This window comes from Rhopalosiphum padi, chromosome 4, assembly GCF_020882245.1.
Source record: "Rhopalosiphum padi isolate XX-2018 chromosome 4, ASM2088224v1, whole genome shotgun sequence".
In the NCBI taxonomy this organism is placed as follows: Eukaryota; Metazoa; Arthropoda; class Insecta; order Hemiptera; family Aphididae; genus Rhopalosiphum; species Rhopalosiphum padi.
In genome coordinates, this window is record NC_083600.1 from 7,667,543 (window position 1) to 7,688,534 (window position 20,992).

Consider the following 20,992-nt stretch of genomic DNA (forward strand, 5'->3'; position numbering starts at 1 on the left):
TTTACTTTGAATTCATCTTATTATTCACGTGAGAAAATTTTTATTTTTATTAAATGGGCTATAAAGCTGAAAATGAAAATGGATTTTAAGAAATAAGTTTCTTCATTAAACGAAAAGGTTTTTTTTTTAAATTATTTATATCTAATACTTATCCATAAAATAATAAAAATAAAATTGAATATTAATTTTATATTTATTTTTTAAAAATTGATAGTTTTTAGTTTTTAACTAACCAGAAAATAATATGACAATTAATTTTATAGGTTCTATATAAAGAGTGATAATATGAATATTTATTTTTAAATATATTTGAATAAACAAAATGTTTTTAAATTATTTTAGTGTCATAAAATAATGTAGTATAAAATTCTGATTTCATACAAATAATTGATACATAAATACATTTTTAATATAATTTTACTCATGTAAATTAAAAATAAACACTTTAAAAGGCATTTCAATTAATAATGTATTTTTTTTTTTTTTATAAAAGTATAGTTTAATTCAAAATAATTCAAAAGGACTTGATATGTTTTATTTTGTAACATTTAAATACTTTAAAAACACAAAGAAGGTTTTTATGTAGGTAGTATATGTATAATATGATAAATGGATATGCTCACTTTCAAAGGTTTAAGCTAATCGTTTAACGTGAATAAGCTTATCCCAAAATCTTTCTCTATCTGTCAGTTATAATTTATGTTTTATACAGTTGTGCATATTTTATTTTTGCTCGTGAGAAATAATAGTAAAAAAAATGTACAGTTATTTAGAACACTATATAGTATAATATACATTTTATAAACATATTACAATATGTTGTATTTCTATTTTATATAATCTAACATTTTTATTTTATCAAAACTAGAATTATATTTATATAATACCTTTACCATATTATCATATAAAAATTTAAAAAAAAATTTAAATTAAATTTAAAAATTATAGTTAAAACATTTTAATAGAGCTTATAAAAATGACTCGTATTTTTTTTATACAGTTTTATATCTTACCCAAAATCTAATCTCCAAATTGTTCGTTACATAATAACATATTAGATGTACAAATATACAAATATTATTCAGAGACCATATTAAATATAAAAATTTGTATTTTTTTTTTTTAATTCATATCAACTAATAACATAATATAACTTATTTTTGTCCTTTACCAGTATTATTGAAACATATTTGTTGTACAGTTACTTTTAAACACTATTGCATTTTTTATTATACACCTAACAAAACACGATAGTATCAAATACTACCTACTCGTATATGTACTATATTTAAAAATATATAGTTACTACATACCTAATTATTTAGAAATATTACTTAGCCAACCTAAAAAAGGTATAGGTACATTGTTATTATGTACATGTAAGTACGTATAATACATGTACCTATTTAGCTCATAATTTTAAAATTTTTTCATAATTTCAACAAAATTTCAAGTATAACAATCAAAAAATAAATGTTAAAATATCTGCTTATTATGTACCCTTTAAAGTTAACGATGTCATTGATGTTTATAAAACAATAATTAATATATATATATATCAAATATCAACACAATAGCTTTGAAGTTGGGACAGGGACTTGTAGTATAGACTTGAAGGATCCTTATTGACGTCACTTGTTTTTTATTCGCTTTTATCAAAAGCGTTTGATATTGTTATTATACGGTTTAAAATGTTATCAAAAATTCACTTAATAATAAAAAGGTATAATATTATTTATAAATTTAAGTATAATATTTGTGTCCTTATTATTCTTTATTTATCAACATAATATTTTGTTTTTTTTATATAGTTTGGTATTGCTCACGGTTAATTTTTTTTTTTTTTAATAATATTATGGTTGTAAAAACATTTCCACCTCTGTGATTATAATTTCTTTATGTGAATATCAATTTAAACAAATTCTAAAAATTATGCTAATGAGAGGTTTGTTAATTAAAAATTGTTAAATCATTATTAAAATATATCCATTTTTACATTTTATATTTTATTTTTTTTTATTTTTACAAAAATAATTGGACAATAAACATTGAAAAACCAAACATTTCGGCTTAATATTAATCAATATATGTTTAATTATATACATCTACAAATTACTTTAAAGACAAAATAAACCTATTCAATATTTGTTTTAGTTTTTAAGTTGGAATATGAAAATTATATGCTGATTTTAAAAAAAAAAATAATAATAATATGAGATCACAATTATCAATCATAAATAAATCATTTGAATAAATAATTTCCTTTATTTTATCTTATTAAAATTAAGTTTAATGATAAAAAAACTCTAAATTATTTTTGTGTTTATTAACACACACACACATATTATGTTGTTTTTCTAAAAAAAAAAAAATATTGACAACTAAAAACTCATTATTAAAGATTTTTAAGGTTGTAATATTATTTAATATTAGAAGTTTAAAAGTAAACTCAGTTCATATGTCATATGTATTTAAAATATTAAACAAATAATAAACAAATCACAAGGTAATATACATTTAAATACAGGCCTTAAAACTTAAAAGTATTCAGTTTACAATCGTAATTAACTATATTATACAGTTTCAAGCTCTCTAGTTAAAGTAGCAATTGAAAGGGGTGATTTTATTCGCCTATCGTCAAATTATCACTAATTGTATTAAGTATAAAACCGTGAAACGTATTATTAAGCCGTATAACAAATATTATTCTGGACCTCAATGTTGAAAACGTATCGGCAACTTTAATGGACACATCAGTTAACAACAAGATCCATCAGATCCATAACAATAAACAAAATTTTGTATTTTATTTTCTCACCTCCAGATTTATCCCTCGTGGCAGTATCTGGAAGATAAATTTCCCAAACAGAAGATTTATATGGAAAACTATGCATTATATAATGCGGATGTAACGTATGTTGTAACTCAGCTCGTTATTTGTATTATGTTCACGCTGCGCGAGTTTAAATTACGATATATTATGTCATATATGTGTCTTGTTTTGTATGTATATACCAGCCATAGCTCACATAAATTTTTTTATTATTTGGCGACTGTCGGGAAGGAGGAGATGAGTTATAGAAAGATTTTATGAAAGCTTTGAAAAAATTGAATATGTATTACAAAAAAAAAAATTTTAGCTTCAAACGTGACTAATCTATTATTCATAAATTGAACACACAATTAAAAACTCTCTATAAAGTTCATCGAGAACAAGAAACATAAAAGTTTTGAAATGTTTATATAGATCATATAATACTTATAATATTTACGAATTCCATAATAAATTTAATATTTTATAATTTATCAGCAAAATTATTCAAAGCTATCACTCGTATTGATATTTATTACGGTGGGCGATAAGGAACAAACCATTTTAAAAATGATTTATTAGTACTTTACTAATTTAACATTATTATTTTAAATTTATACAATTTAATAATTCCTGTTTAATGAATAAACGTTAATATATATTAATACGAAGTACCTTGATATCATATTATTATATAGGTATACTCGTATATATATATATATATTTGTCATAAAATAGTCAACGATTAAATTAGACTAAGTCTTATTTTTAACATTATTAAATGGTATGGTTTATTTTTTTTTTAAATTTGTGATTTTTGTATGAACATTTTCAGAAAAAAATAATATTTACATAATTTTGTAATTCATTTATTATACTTACAATAAAATCCATTCAATGCGATACTGCATTAATATATACTACTCATATTATTGTCATCACATACCTACGAGTGTTAGATTATTTATACTACACAATATTATTGTGTACCTATTGAATAAACATTATTACAATTATTTATAGTGAGCACTTTGACCAAACCCTGTTGTTCATTATACTACAAAGTTTTTGAACAACGGTGTTTCGGTGGATGATGCGAAGAACGCCGCCCGCATATTTCCTACCATCACGTGAAGCCTATAGGTGGCGAATCCGATCATTACCTTTATACATGTCTGGTGCGCCTTTTCGGTCCACGACTATGGAGTGTGTTGATGGCGAGACTGTAGTGGCGAGCGTATTGTGCACACATATACATATCATAATATTATATTATATATTATACATTACTTAGCATATTATAATAGTCTACTGCGTAACGTTGGAGAACGGCGGAAAGACATTAATTAATGCTCTGCCACCGCTGCGGGAACAAAGGCAGAAAATGCTTCAGCAACTTTAATCTCCGGCATCCGTCGAAAAACGCCGCTATAGCGTCCGCTGATCGATTGCCCCGTTCGTCCAAATTATTACTATATTCTACTCTATCGTACTAACACTCGCCCTGTTGTCGCATTTAGTCGTCGGTCCCGTGATGTTGGGCGATTGTCGTCATCGCCATCGTCCGCGAGCAGCAATGAATCCGATGGGATTTTATGGAAATCATCATTATCGTTAGGCACGTCTTGTCCTGCGCAGTTGTGCTGCTCGTCCCGTCGCACGGCTTCGATGTCGATTGGTTTTTGTTACATTTTTGTTTCGTGATTATTCCCTTTGGGTTGCGATCGCTATATATATAGCATATGTATACAGTTATATATACAGCGTGTTTCACTTAAAATAAAAAACGGAATATTTCAGCCGAAAACCGTAGATTGAAATGAGCATTTTTGAGAAGACATTTTTGGCGCAGCTGAATACACATTTTGGACATTTTTAAAAATGTTTACCCTTTATTTTTATTTCATCGATTACAGCAGATTGAAGCTACCTGGTGATTGGTGATTTTAAACTTTATAGAGAAATTTAACTTGTGCATTACGTAAAACAAATCATTTCTAAATTTTACAAAGTATGACAAAATAACGGCGTTTTAATTTTTCGGAAAATTAAGAAAAACACGTATTAGTTTATATTTTTGATTGCTGTGCGTACGTGGATATTTAAAATACAATAATAGTTTATATATCAATATTGCTAGAAAAGTGAGCTTTTTGAATTCGGTAATAACAAATAATTAAATTAGGCACTATTCAAAAACACAACATAACAAACGTTTTATTACGTATAAATACGCCGAAAGTGTATAAAAAAAAACTATAATTAACTCAGAATGTGTATTTTACTATCATCTGTCTTCCACAAAAATTTCCATTTCAATCTAATCTCATTCGGCTATTCCATTTTACAATTTAAGTGAAACATACTTTTCAATTATATATTACTGGTAATGTTAACAATATTACGTATTTGGTGGTGTAATAATGGGGGAGGATATTGTAACTCCATCACTCCTTCACCGCTAAACATAATCCTAGTTGAATTATTGTACTTATTGTCCAGGATCGTATCTGAATAACATCATAAACTCATAAAACTATAGTAAATTTATTGAAGTAATATTAAATTAATTTATAGCGTATATATTACTAAAGTTTGAAATATCTAATATGAAGCAATAATAATTATAAGCGGATGACCTAGAAACACAATATAATATTATTATAATAATAAATAATCAAAAATACGATATATATATATTTGGTATAATTAATAATGTTATTCTTCTTATTACAATTAAGTTGTAAAAACATAATTTCACATTAAGACATATACTTGGAAATTTTAAAACATTTAATGATTTTCATAAAATAATATAACAACGCCTTCAAATTGCTTTTTTTAATTGAATTTAATCTAGATTTGTAGATACATCTCAAAATATACGGCTTTTAATATCGAAATACAGCCTAAAGTTCAGGTCAAAATAATTTTTATAAATTTAAATAGGAACAAACATCAAATGCTTCCAAGAAGTTATTACCTTGTGTAATACATAGGAACAGTAAATATTTATTTTGTTTTCATTTTAGTTTTACTTTTAAACGGTATAATACCTTTTTTATGTAAATTTATGTATTTGTACATAATTTTTTTTTATAATGGAATAACATTTTATTAAATATTTGCATAACTATTGCTGAAACTGGATAGTGTATAAGTTTATATTTCAAAACTTTGGATAATCTAAAGTGATAATACATATATTTTTTTTAATAATGTCCTGTTTTAAATGGATAAAAAGTGTAATATATTTTTCATGGTTTATTTTTTTATACATAGTCGCATGTCACGTGAGACATATTAGTATCATATCAACACTAATTGCTATACAATTAAATCCCACGGAAAAAGTTAATAATTATAATACATTTATCCGTTATAATATTTGTTTACTATAATAAAAAAAAATATATATTTATATAATACACAATTTCACACAATATATTAAACATAAAAAATATTATAAATAATATAATACAACCATAACTTAAAATGTAAATAATTCATCGATTGTAAAAATACAATTCACAATTTGAAATATTATAGAATTCACAGCTATAAATATATTAACATGTGATGATGATGAACTGATGATATAATATTATTTCAAACATCTATATGGCAAAAAAAAAATCATGAACGTCACCGAGGTCAAACCATAGAGTTACGAGTTTCGCTTAATATGTATGTATTATAATATTTTTATAATTTATAGAAATAAATAACATATATTTTAGCATCTTTGTTTAAATAAAACATCAAGTTAGTACTTAAATCAAAAATAATATTGATGTATATATTAAGCTGGTGACCCTAATTTTTTTTTAATTTTCAATCTTTGGAATTCAATTTCTTAGTTAACATTGATGATATAATAAAGTAATAACGAAAAAATTGTTAAATAGTTTCAAATATTAATTAAATATTAGTATTTATGAATAATATTGTTAAGATTTATTATAGGCATAGACTAATTAAGATAGGTATCGAATTTGTTTTATTGTCACGATGAAGAGGTAAATAACTGTTAATTTTTCCAGCTTGAACAAATAAATGTAAATATTATTACAATATTATTATTGTATAAATTTATTGGGCTTTTTAACGTTTCTTATAAATTTTCAATAAAACAAATAATAAATAATAGTATTTATCACCTGTTCATATAATATAAGCTTCTTAATTTTGATAAAATAATTGCAGGATTAGTAACATTGTTTTTAAATAATTACTGCAAAATTAAAAAAAAAAAAATATTGTGAAACAATGATATGATAAATGTTTATAATTTTTATTGATGCAATATATTTTGAATATTCAATTAGCATTTTTTAATTTAGGTATCTTTATGTATACATACATACATTAATTATATAGGAGCTCAACGTTTCACCCTCGATTAAATTATTACAAAGCCAATATTTTCATCGACCCAATTATATTATTAATATCACTCTGAATTTATATACGTGTGTATTGTAATACACAGTTTTACGATAAAATAATTTTTTATGCGATTTGGAACGTAGCCGTTATGCATTAATTTTCTGTACAATACCTATAGGTAGGTATTATTCAACTAAAATACCAATTGTATGCAAAACAAAAATTTATTTAAATTTCTACACTAAAGATTATATTATACACGCTCAGGCACCAAATCGTGAGACTGTAAATTATAAGTTAGCATCAGCACCCTATGGTGCCATATTTTAGGGTCATTGCAGCAGTTAATAAATGCAAATTCGGCGTATGTGGTTTTTTTTACATATGATACCTAAATTTAAATATTTAACAATTAAAATTGATAATTATTCAAATTGGAAGATTTAAAAATATGTCATACTATTGTGTCACTACGAATGAAAATGGTTATTACTTTTATTTGATACAGATGTAGATTATTATAATCTTATCATAATGTCTATAGTTTCGGTCTATTACACTTTGCTCGTTTTAAATAGTTATTTACGAATGGGGATATCTACTATAACTACATTTAACTTAAATAAAATTCACTCAACTGTTAATCACATTACATCTTACCAAATTTACGAATTTGATTGTTGTAGATAATAATATATATATATATATTATGTACATTTTAATTTGCAATGGCATGTGGCAAGTAGAGCACGCTATAGCTCTTTTGGGCTGGTCAAATAACTCAAGGGATTTAAAGTCTACAGCTGGCCATAGACTAATAACTGAGACTTCGTTCCCGGTTAATGTAAAATAATGTTCCAGCCAATCTTTCGCTTCCTTCTTGAAATTCGTGGTACTTTGAAATAAAAGTCTTATTGACTAACACTCGCGCCAGACGTCGATATTAATAAATAATAACTAACAAAAGTGAAAACTATTTTAAGAATTTCGTTATAGAATTAAATAATTATCTCCCTCAATTCGATTATTTCGTCGGAGTTTTAAAATCTAATGATTTTTTTTGAATTTTTCAAAAGTAATAAGAGTTGTATTACAGCTTACATTTATTTTACTATTCTTACTGATAAAATTTAAATGAATCCAGTTATATTGTATTTTTTTATTTAGCTGTTTGGAATAGGTATGGTTTAACTTAAAATGTTGTTATATAGTTAAATTTAAGTCTCTATACTTCTGTACACAGTATATTAATTCTGCTTTAAATACTAAATTATTTATTAGGTTTGCCGTAAATCGTAATGTTTATATTGTTCATAATTATAATGGTACCTAATGCCTGATTTCTGCTTATCTTTTCTACGGTTACAACCTAGGAATACTATTCACACGTTGCTTGATTTTGGTAATTTTGTGAACAATTATTTCTGGATAAGAATTATTTTATTCAAATTTTATTTTTCGTGTGGATTTTATTGAAATATAGTTAAGTTAGGTATTATAATAATTAATAATTATTTATCCGCAAAACTTGGATTTATTTCAAGAAACAATGCTCGTTTTAACCAAATAACCTAATTACCTTTTTTTTTTTTATATATATAATAATACAATTAATTGATAATTCATTTAAATTCAATAATATTAATAACATCAATTAAATAAACGATTATCTGAAATAAACAGGAAATATAATTCATCTATAGTCATTTCAAAGCAGTTTGTAGGTATCCACTAAATTTCCTAATTTTATGCTGAACAGTTATAAATAATATTTTCGTTTTATTTTTATTTTAATCTGGTGTATTTTAAAACAATGGTGAAACCAGTATTTTATATATTTTTTTTTGCATTTAAATAACTTTGAAAATAATTGTTGTTATTACATAAACAATAATAAACGTTAGTCGTCATCGCGGCGCGTCGTAGCGAATCTACGGACAAACAACTATATGCTAATGTAATATTAATGAAAATTACTCCCCGAGTAATTTAAATAATGAAAAAAACAATAAAATATTTTTTATAGAGTCATGTAAATCACTATAATGTGCAGCGTAAGCAACTTTAAAACATTACAATATTATTATATAATGTATAAGATATGCCTTCGCATGGCAGACCAACCGAAGACTGACAACACAACTGTTTTCTATTTTTTCAATTAAATTATAAAGCCGTTGTAGCCACCCTTACTTACAGTATTTTTATAAAACTGATAGTACTCGTACTTTAAATTACCTATAATATATCGCTTATGTCACTATCTAGGTGCTTTAGTGGCTTGATATTATATTTTCTAATTATAAAACGAAATTTTGTTCATACGAGATCATTGCAAACATTTTTATAGATTTATTTTTAACAATGCTATGTCAACGAAATACAATGTAAATAACAATTTGATACGTTATAGCAAGATAATCAATTTTGTGTAATATATTGTCCAAATGCCAGTCGAGGTATCTTGCAATGTCAGGTTCCGCGCCTAAAGTGCAGCGGGATTAGAACGAAAATCGTAGATATCTTTTTTCACCCGAGCAACAACGGTTAAACCATTTATATAATGTATACTCGACGCCATCCGTCTCTGCCGACCCCTGAAGTGGATACACGTATACGGAAAAAAAAATATTATACATAGTGCTAACAAATTGGCTTGTCCATTTAACTCATACACTTACTGACGAGATTATATTATATAAAAACGATTTTCCGGCATGGATGTAGTACCGATGATCGGAAAGTTATGTATAAAAGGTGTGTACTTTGTTTGCCGCAGAACAGTGAATCATTTGACAACCAAACCTTGATCAAATCTAACTTTTATTAATTTAATCTAGTAATTGGAGTAGAGGTATCCAATATTTTTTCTATATTATTGAACAAAACAAATTAAATAAAAATGTGCCATATTATTAAATACAATATAATAATTCAATTAAGTTTAAAATGATTACAGTAGGTACCTATATATTATTATAAGTGAAATAAATGCCGCGATGGCTTAAAGAACACTTAGGTACTCAAATTATATATTTTATAATAATTTAATTTTAGTCATTTCAATTGTATTAAAAGATTTTTTTACCATTATAGGTCAGGTATGTCGGTTATATAAATATACTAAATATTAATAATACTCAATTAAAATCCGTTTAAATATATGTATAGCGTGACAAATTATTCACTATTCTATTGGATGAAAATTTGACATAAATTGGATAACATAAAATGTTTCACACGATGGCCACTTTTGAATTAAAACAATGTATTAGATTAGGTTATGGTATAGATTATAGATCATTATGTCGAGTTTTCTACAATGAAAAATAAATCTATACTTACATGGTTAAGGTCATAATTAAAGCACAATCAAATTACATTTTTTCAAGACTATTTCATCCCGTTTAAAGATATAATAATAACATATTATACATTTGAATGATATTATGTAAAATTAACTGCTTTCTTGATGCTAAATACATAATAATGTATAATTTAAAAAAAAAGTACGGAAAAAAAGATTATTTAATTGTTTATAAAACAAATAATTAATTAATAGTAATAATTATGTACCTATAATATATATCTAAATGATTATTATTTTTACTTATCGTATTCTAATTTAAAATATATTAATTACTATTAATACATACTCGTACACGGTTCACACTCGTAAAGCTTATAAGGTTAACGTAGACACTAAAATGTTAACTTAACATATTTATTTTTTATTTTTCAAAAAACATCCGTGTAGTACTTTACTAGTTAAACCTCATTTTGATTAAGTTCGTAACTAAAATATATATCTTGGACACTTAAGCATACTATTTTTGCAAGAACACAATGAAACTAAACCAACATTTCAACAAATCTCATAAATTAATAAAACTAGCGTTTTATATTTTGTATATTAACAGTATCTCGAAATTGATTGAATTCACGTCTACAACTTATACTTCTCGTATAATTTAAGACAATCCAAGTGTCCACGACAATAATATAATATATTATTATTATTAATACAATAATTCTGGTCGTTTTAGATCTCGCTAGCACCATCCCCTGTGTCATCCTTCTTCACTGACTTTACGAATCTATCCTCGTCGCCCTGGTTCAACTAATCCACCGCCCGGTTTCCCGCGCGACGAGTTAATCGTTTATCGTCCCACTCCTCCTCCTGCACCGGAGTCCGCGTACGTTGTTCGCAGACAACGCTTGTGCAAAGAAAAGGGTTGTGTGCTAACGGAAATGGTCATTAATTACCCTGAGAATGCTCACACTCGCACGCATGCGCGCGTACGTGTGTATATACTAATCCAGAACGACCTTCTTAAGCACCGACGCCGCCGCCGCCGCTAATACCGTTACCGTCTCATTCGAATAGCCCGTAATTTGTCCCCGAGGAACCCGCGGGCACCCTCCAAAACTCCTACCGCGCAGTATTACCCCTCACCCACAACCAGTGCACAGACACCACCGTATCTGGCAGAACGATATAATAATGTATGCAAATCATATATATGCATGTGTATAATATGTTGTATAAATATATATAAGCTCGAGTGCAGGTAAGCGTACCTATATAAAGACAACAGACATTATTATGTTATTATAATGTCACAGAAGTGATATGGCGGTGGCAGCACGAGAGAAGCCTTGAAATTTATCTCAGCACAAAATTGTACGGAATATTTACATTATTTATAATACAATAACTTGTGTAGGTTTATGAGGGGCTGCAAAAATATAGATCGGGTACAAGTTATTTAGATCCCGAGCAGAGCTCATGTATTGATTTTACATTATTATGATTTTATTTTTTTTTTTTGGATGAGTATAAAAATAATTTTATCTTCGACTTCAATATCATATTTTCTGAAAGTCAAATTAATATATGATGCATGATACTTTAAAGAGTCAACTGTAAAAATTCCCTGTACTTTTCTGAATAATCGGGGAAAACAACAAATTATGAACAATTATGAATATAAAAATTAATTAATATTGTAATAATTTAATAACGAATAATAATCGTATAATATGCTTGAAATGTTCAGAAAATGTTTATACAACATTTTACATACAATGTATGACAATATTAATAGAGATAATAATTATAATTAATTTAATAATTTTAAAAATTGTTCGATTTAAAATTAAACTAAATATTAAAAAATGTATCATCGCGAATATTTGAACTCCAAATATCTATAAAAAATAATTATGGCTATGTATTTTAATATTTTTATAAAGGTAAAAAAACTGCTGAAACTTAGATAAGTAGACTTACCTTTTGCGTAATTTTTAATCTTTTTGACCGTTCGAAAATATTTTTATTGACTTTAAAAAAAATAAAACTGAAAAACTGGAACAATTTAATTTTATATATATATATTTTATATTTTATTTTAATTTTTTTATATCTCAAAAACAGTTAAAATATTTTTGAAATGAAATGGACCATTTACAGAAAATGATAATATATAATTTAATAAAAATTCAAAATATCTATGGTTATTCGTATTTTAATTACAATAAAATAAAATTAAATTTTGACAAAAATTGGTTTAGCGTAAAAATTTCTATTTTTCATTATTTTTCCCAATTATTAAGATAATTAATTAAAACATTTTTAATTAATCTGTCACTAAAAAAACTACCTCCAAATTTGACGATTGAAACATGTTTACAGTCCCAAAAGATGATGATAGACACACAAAAAAAAAATACATTATTGTAAAATCAATGCATTCATCGCTCCACTCAAAATTTGCTTATTTATAAAAGTGACTTATTCAATGATGAGGTAGGTACATTCAACTCCTCATCTATAAGTAAATTGCACTAACTGTATTTTCGTTTTTTGTCTGATCACTATATTCTAATAAATGTCTTTTTAACGACAAATTCAAAAATATATTTTAATGATATTAAACTAAAATAATGTTTTTCATTTTTTATTACATCAATATAATATATTGTGACTTGTTTTCAAAATTCCATACTAACAAAATGACATAATATTTTGCCATGATTCACGTGTATACTTTGGATCGCATAGAAATGGATTTTATAGTGTATTATATACGAGTAAATTATATAACATAACATTTTTAAAACTTTACCTTTTATAAATCGTAATTGCGTGTTTGGTGTCATAATCATAATCAAAATAATCACATTTTAAAAAAGTATATTAAACATTTTCAAAAAGCCTTCCAATATAGTTATATTTATATAAGTTCCAAAAAAAAAAAAAAAACAAAGCAATATACTAATAGTAGTTACACATTCCTAGTAATTATAGAGTTAGGGTCATTATTGTCTTGTATCTATATCAAAACAATAAATTTACCATGAACACGTGACGGTATTTATATTATAGTAACTTCTCGGCTAATTTAAAATTATAATTTTGCAATGGTTAATGTTAATTATTGTTGCTCTATAGTCTATGTTGTTCACAATAACATTGATTAATTAACTGAATATTATTTCAAATTATTTACCAAAGTAAAATAACTATATTATATTTTAGAAACATAATTTAATAAATAAATAATATAATATTTTAAAATCTACAAAACCATAAGCATATGTACATATTTTAGTAAGTACCTCCTGCCAATGAATTATTATTTTTAATTGTACCTCAAAAAAACAGTTGTAATATTTGTAATACAAAATAGTATGTAAATATTGTATTATAATTCTTACTGTATCATATATCTTACTATATTATATATTAAATAAACCTTATAAAATGTAAATATAATATATATTAAACTTGTACTATAGTATAAAATAAATATGTTGAAGATTATAAATAATATTAATTTAAAAAGTTATCCCTTACCTGCGTATAAGTGTTTAATACGTAATTTAACAATAAATGTTGACATCTTATATAATTTAATTAAATAAATACACTTATATATATGTATGTATATATATATATACTTATTGACTCATATTCAATTATGTAGGTATATCATGAGAAATTACTTAAGAATTACAATTGCATAAAATAATTTGTTACTATTAAAATATGATTAATTTAAATGTTTTCATATATTTGTAATGTTACTAAAATAAACACTATAGTTAATTTAATTCGATGTAAATAAACAATATATGGTGTAAATCACTTTAATGACCAGCAACTACTACCGAAGGTATTTTTTATAAAATAATAATATAAAATATTTTATTAAAAAGGCATTAAAATAATTAAAAAAAAAAAAAAATCGTTTACCATATGAAAATAATATACAATGTACATACAAAAAATGTATTTTACAATACTCGAGTTTAAGAAACAATATTTTAAAACTTTAAAATATAATATTGTTGATACTGGGTTTTTCCAAAATAAAAACTTTATTTAAATTGTACCTAATATTATTTTTGTTTTGATTTACACAAACATTAAATCAGTTAAATATTATCAGGAATAAAATATAAATAAAAAATATGAAACATTCGAAGGTTTTTTTTTAAATCTCCTTCGTAAATTGAAAATTAATGCTTATTATAGCGTTCACAAATTTACATCATTTTAATCGTCTACTTTTAAATACGTTAAACGTCTGATAGGTTTATTTTGTTTATTTTATTTCATTATGGTTATGATTTAAAATTTCTATAGCTAACTTTTTACAGCTGACCACATCGAATCCAATGTAATATTACGCCGTATCGGAAATAATCATAAAACATAAAATATTTTGACCTTTTGAAATAAGAATCTATGTCAATATTGTAATTAACTAATAGTAATTTGGATTTCATGATAATGTGTTAATGATTAACTATAAAATTTATTATTCACCAGTAGATTATTGATTGTTTTTTAATTTTAACATGTAATGACATGTATGTACATGCAGCGCACACGGTAAATATTATTATAGTAAACAATAGAAAATGTTCAATCATAAAACAAAAACTGAACATAATAATTATTTTGCTTTATAGTATCAATTTTCGAGACGATTTTTCTTTTTAATATTCTTAATGAGCATCTAAATAATTAAATTACGTCCCTTATTAAATGTTATTGCATTTATATAGAATTTTTTATTTTATTTACATTGTTATTATTTTTTTTTTTAAACGTGTTATTATTTCTGAAAATTTTGCTTATTTTTTCGACAACACTTGATAATTGATTATCCGTACACACCATATTATAGAATTTTATTTTTAATTTTATTTTCAACAATTTAATTTAAGTTTATAACTTTTAATTAGAACATTATTAATTTTTATAAAACATTGAAAATTGTTTAAAACGAAATGACCGTGTAAATAAAAATACATATATAATATATATATATATATTATTTAATTGAAATATAAACAATTATTAGTAAAACGTAGATATTGTATACACTGTATGTGTAATTAGAATACTATTTTTATTTGTAAAATATATTAACGCGCTAGTAGAAGAAAACTTCCTAAAATAATTTTCTTATTTTGGCCATCGTTATTTTTCTAGAGCCGTTTATATATATATATTATCATTATTGTTTTAAATAAACATTATACAATCGCCGTCTACAAGCAATTATTATACAAACACACGGGTTTTCTTTTGTACACTTGTACACTCTCTGTAGTAGCTAATGGTGATTATATACTGAAAACAAAGCCATTCGCTTTCACATAATTAATTTGAACATTTGTAATGTATAGGTACACGATAGTTATGTATAACGACATAACGTTATACCCCTCCAATATTTAATTACATAGGTAAAATTTCTTATTGGACGAATACGCGCGGTGTAGACCAATTATCTTTCCGTTAAACGGTTGGTCAGAATATTGGTTACACCCTTAGATACACGATACGAATAAGTAGCCAACTTCCTCATTGTAATTATTTGAAGCTGAAAATGACCGAATTTCCTTAACAAACAAGTACTGTGTTTACAATCTGTTCATTAATAAAATTGGAAAATCAATATAAACAAAAAATCAATCTATTTGTTTATTTTGATTGTCGCGAGACGTGTAAAATTTAAACGAATTAATTGTAAACATAGACCTTTTTAATGAGAACAGTTAACCATTTTAAAATTAAAGCCAAGTCGGCCATCTATTTGTATTATATATCTGTGGTCACGTCATCATTTCCGCAGATACGTGGACCGAAGCATATCCGTTTTGTGTCCCAGGTGTTAGCCGTAAATACAAAGAAGGGTCTATGCGGAAATGAAAGTTATAAATTATGATAAAACACATCGTGATAATATTAATATTAGTATACTCGAGAGTACATAATTATTTGTTCTGTTTTTATGATACAATAGGTACATATTAATCTAAACGCACATCATGAAATAAATTATACATAATATATTGCACTGAAAATGTGTCCAATTATTGAAGTATGTCTGCTCCAATGTATTATAATGATTGCCGTATTTATCATAATTTACAGTCGAATCGCAATTCGTTGCCATCATTTGCAGAATCATCAACAAACGTCCATGCTATTTTCGGTTTATTTATTTACTAAATTTTCCATCAGAAAAATTATCTTTTACATTTTTAAAATAATAGGTAAAACTAATATAATATGTATAATGTGTAATATGTATAAATGTATAATTTGTATCATATTTAAAATTTTAAGTCACTAATTATATAATCAATCTTTATTTTAAATGAACTAATTTAAACATTTTTTAAAAAATGACATTATAAGCGATAAAACAAAACTTAATTAAGTACATAAATTATTTTGAATAAATAAAAAAAGTACATTATAACCTAATACCTACTATTATTGGCTATCGTTCAACTTGTTGAATTATATTCATATATTATAAAGAACTGTATTCGAAATTCAACGACATAGGCCCGAAAATATATTATAATATGTAAACGCGGATCCTACACTTCTTATAGTTTTCATGAACCAAATTATTATTATTTCATAATATGATGACACTGTATCATCATAATGTAATAATTATTAATTATTAATGTTACATATTTTATTCAAATTAAATTTAATTAAGTTGGAATGTCACATACAATAATTATATGATTTAGATAACTAATTACCAAGGCAATTAATTATGACTGTTTCCCATAACCATTTAGTTTTAAATAAACACAAATCTACATTTTGGAAGGTATAGACGTGTATTTAAAAAAATGATATCAATATACATTTAGAGACATAAGCAGACAAAAAAATAATGATCCTTATATTTATTGATATTGTAAATGCTCTGCAATGATTAAAACCCTTTTGTAGGATTGTCTCTCGTTTTCTAGAAACTATAAGCTACTGAAATTCTAAATAAATATTAATTTATTCCCTTATTATCGATTACAATCGAGTTTTTTTATTTATTTTATTTAAAATGTGTAACTAAGATAATTCAACGTTAATAAAACAGATTATGGATATCGATGGTACATTATATTTAATATTTATTCAAAATAGTATATTTAGGTAAATACTATGTTTTAACTTTTTTTAATTTAAAATATAATAACTGTTGATAATAGCTATTAAAAACAAAAAAAATTAATATTAGAGATTCATAGAGTATACTTAATATTTTTATGAATGGAGATTTACTGAAAATTAATTGATTGGAAATTCTGTTCCATACTTACAATAATAACATACATTCAGCACATATACTATTTATGATGAATTGGCATGTTATGTTTACAGAACAGTTTGGCAGAAATTTATTGATAACATTCTATGCGAGTACACACTTTATAGGTACATGTATTTATGTACATAATTCACATAAAGTTGATATTCAAGTAAACGGTATTATATTAAAACAATTATAGTTTAATGTACATATACATTATTTATTAATGTACCTATAAAAATTAATTTTAATTAAACTGTAATAAAAATAAAAAACGAATATAATATAATGGTTTAATGGTGAATGATATTATTACTATTAAAATTATTTAACCATTTAGGTAATATAATAGACATTTGTAAACAAAAAAAATGAAGACTTACTCTTATGACCCCAATATTAGGATTGACAATCTTAACACTTAAGTTTTATGACATATGTGTAATTTTCTTATGAATTTCGTATGATAAAAAGTTAAAAATTATTTATGTTCTGAGTGAAGCTATAATATAATACATTGATTTTATATTATAAAAAAAATAGGGAATATATATCTATTTTAATGCTAACCAAGTTTTTGACACAACCAAAATTGTTTATTTATCGTAAATCAAAGAGAATAAAATGTATAGAAAGATACTCGAAATTTTACCGAATTTTATTATAATCATTATAACTAGGCATAATATAACTACTTATATATTTTAAATTTGTTGTGCTATTTACAGATTTATTTTAGAGTTAAGAAAATGAATTAGTAAATTCATACATATAAAACGGTTAATTACATACCTGTCTCGCACTTATACTATCCATCCATGGCCATATGCTAACGATATACTACTTTACTATTATATATTTGTGAATTTAAGTAATAGGCAAATCGAACGTACCAATCCAATCATTCCATTTAGATTTTAAAACTAAACTAAATGGCATAGTTCCATCTTTAATTATGGTTGGGTTCAAAACATATTTTTAATTTATTTATTTTCTGGTATTAATGTTTTATAAAATATGTATAAATAGGTATATTATTATTAATCATATTTTCAATTAAATTTTAAAATGTGAATAGGGTTATAGTCGTAATTGAATCACAAATTATATTAAAATTAATCAAAATATACCGCATCGTTTAACTGACCGACGGATACAAATCGATCTGTTTGCAATCCTTTCGTGGTTAAGCTTTTATATGTGTAATTAATATTATCAATTAACCAATATTATTAAACACTCAACGGAAAAAAAATCGTATTTTTTACTTTACCATTGGAACACCGGTTGTTTTCTTTAATCGCTTATTTCTTAAACGAATTTAATCTAAAATTAAAAATTATGATCTAAGTTATTATTTATAATATTGTACATGTAGTATGCAGGTACTTTGTAGGTAATAGTAACTAAAGTATTAAGCATTATAAAACCACATATAACAACAATTTATTATATTATGTCATGGATATTAATAAATCAAGACAAAATTAATACTAATTCACTCCTTATACCTTCTGCAATAACGTAGCATAGCACTAAAGAATCTTTGTTTTGGCGTATTTTACTCGTACATAAAGACCACAATATTACATAAATTATGATATACATTTTCTCAAATAATATAAACTTTATAGTATTACACATATATTTGTTTTTGTCTTATAGAAATGTCACAATTCTCGCAAAACACATGTGTGTCTATGTGCAACATCCCGTGCTTGTTAAGTCAACGGTGGCTGCAGTGGTAGCAGTCATAGTGTCACCGAAGAAACGTCATAATTTAACTGTTCTCGCGAGGAATAAGCTTGGAAAATTGACACTGTCGACTGAGTAAATATCGTGAGTAGAAATCGGCAAATGTTTGCTTTTTTCCCCCTTTATTCGTATGAGCAATTTTTTCTTCACCATGTAAACCACCGGCGACACTTTCCACCACCTCATTTGACCTCTCATCACCCCAGCCCTTGCTGAGTCCACGCCACCGTATCCAATTTATTATCGAACAACATTTCGGCCCCTCCTGTGGTGATGATAGTGGTGACAGCGGTGGTGGACTTGTGGTTACTATGCAATATATATATATATATATATATATATCACCACACACTGTAATATAATTTGGTTTGGACTATTTTCGGATGTAGTAGAAAGCTTCCGAGTGAACGAATATAATATATGGTTGTAACGAATTGATGTTTAATTTTCGTTCGTCTCCAGAGCATTGAGATTAATCCAAAAGAATTTTCTTTTTGCTCAAAAACCACTTTCTTTATTTTTAGTTTTCTATATAACAAACAAATAAGTCCTATCGGTTGATGGTGATATTTTATTAATTAAATTGTTTAGTGTGGAAACACTGAAATCCATGTACAATATATTTTTGTATTATGATAATAGCAATTATTAGCTTTAATGACGATTTATTCAACATAGTGTTTTTAATTTATATTTTTTTAGAAATCATAAAAGTAGATAGCTGATGTAGTAACGTGTGGTACTTGTACAGTTAAATAATAAATAGATTATTTATAATCGTAGTTCAATCGTTTGAATATGGTAAAAATAATTATATTTATCGCGTCAGTTTGTTGTCATATGCAAAGTTTTAAATTTGATTTAGTTGATGTAGAATTATTGAATTTCCATGTATGCTCGATTAATGTGGAAATAGAAATTCTTGACGATAAATTTGTAAAGTTGACTCCCTAGTTCAGAATTTATATTTAATCTGAACGGAGAATATTAGGTTAAATCCATGTTAATATACCATACATATACCATCTAATTATTCTTGTCGATGTACAATATTATTATTTATTACAAGAGTTTGTAATATAATTGTGGTTATCGCACGTCACAAATAATAATATGTTATTTTTGTAATAATTAAATTTTACCAATAAAATATATTACCTACAAAGAAATTCATTCCTTCGCCGAATTTGCAATCAATATAGCTTATTACATTTATTTTAGAGTCAGTTTATTATTAAAGTAACTAAATCTTGTTGTACGTTTATATGAGTGCACGGTGCTAGTACAGAAATTATACGTTTTATTTGCCCGTTACATGAATGTTATAAAGTCCCCTAAGATAAAAAAAAAAAAATGATGGAACCTTTAAACTGTCGGAGGCATCAGCCAAGGTAGGGTA

General features: G+C 25.0%; 1 protein-coding gene across 8 annotated transcripts in view; it reads left to right on the forward strand.

The window, feature by feature from the left end:
• LOC132928689 (potassium voltage-gated channel protein Shaw) overlaps positions 1 to 20,992 on the forward strand; it is a 155,832-nt gene that overhangs the window by 26,297 nt on the left and 108,543 nt on the right. For 4 of the 8 annotated variants that reach the window (XM_060993529.1, XM_060993527.1, XM_060993536.1 and 1 more), the window contains one exon: positions 19,504 to 19,677. The exons of 3 other annotated variants lie outside the window; for them this stretch is intronic. The gene's annotated coding sequence lies outside the window, so the exon portion shown is untranslated. The remainder of the gene's footprint in view (positions 1 to 19,503; positions 19,678 to 20,992) is intronic. One more of the 8 variants, XM_060993531.1, reaches the window with a different exon arrangement.